Below are 1,311 nucleotides of genomic sequence, written 5' to 3'. Positions count from 1 at the left end.
CTTTGTTTCGTTTTTGCCTGATGATAGTGATGTTAAATGCATAAGCATCATATTCACAATGTGAATTATTACTGAAACAGGGCTCAGGCACTTGTATAGCGTCAGTTAATTGTATTATCACAGTGATAACTCGACAGAAGGGAAACAATTCAGTAAGGTAATCTTGTGGAAATGAAAACAAAAATCCCATTTTGTTATATATATTACAAATGGGTTAAATAACATCATTCAGATGTTAATAAATGTCTTTCTGGTATCAATTTATTTGACATTTACTTGTTAATATTTGAATTTTGAATTCTGCATTTCATAAAAAACGAAAATACTTCTTTTCTAAATATTGACAGTTTGATATCTTAATTATAATTAGAAACTTCCTAATTGCAACTGTTCAAGTCAATTGTTTGGCCATGGTGAACTCAACATTTTCAACAACACTTCGCTCTGAAATGCAATACCATGATCCAAAATCAGTTAAACTGAAAACAAAATTTTATAAGATAGATTCAGTCATGTAACAGCAACGTAGTTGTAAAGACCTGCCATATTGTTCAACCTCTGACTGCTTGCCACGTTAGCTCAGCACTTATAAGTAAACCCCAACCAAGCTGGTGACACAACCGATCAATCGTTTCTTGAGTCAGAACAGTATTAATAGAAACCCTAATCATTCTGTTGTCACAGCAGAACAACTGCTCCACATGTCAGATCATCATTAATGGAAACTTCGACTATGTTGTTGACACATCAGACCTTTTGCTTTTATTAATTAGCATTGATATTATTTCTAATCAAGCTATTGACAGCTTCTCACGCCAGATAAGTATAAATGGAAATTCCGGCTGTGCCTTCGACAGCAGACCAACTGCTCACGTCAAATCAGTATTAATTTGGATACCAGCCAAGCTGATGGAACAGAAGACTCACGTCTGATAAGTATAAATGGAGAATCCGACTGCGCTGTTGACCGTAGACCAACTGCTCACGTCAAATCAGTATTAATTTGGACACCAACCAAGCTGATGGAACAGAAGACCAAGTACTACTCGCGAGAAATCAGTATGTAATGGGAACTCCGACCATTCTGTTGACACACCAGTCGCACTTCTTCTCACGCCAGCGAGGATCGGAACTCCACCTATGTTGTTGACACAGCAGACCAAATGATTCTTCGTCAAATCAGTACTAAATTCGACTACACTGTTTACAAATCAAACCAACTGGTCCCAACGTCACATTTACATGCTTTTGAACTCCAATTAAGCTGCAGTAGACACGGTTTCTAACCACTGCTCCTCTCGTCAGATAAGC

The sequence above is a fragment of the Mytilus trossulus genome, chromosome 3 (genome assembly GCF_036588685.1).
Source record: "Mytilus trossulus isolate FHL-02 chromosome 3, PNRI_Mtr1.1.1.hap1, whole genome shotgun sequence".
In the NCBI taxonomy this organism is placed as follows: domain Eukaryota; kingdom Metazoa; phylum Mollusca; class Bivalvia; order Mytilida; family Mytilidae; genus Mytilus; species Mytilus trossulus.
Note: the sequence above shows the minus strand (reverse complement) of the source record.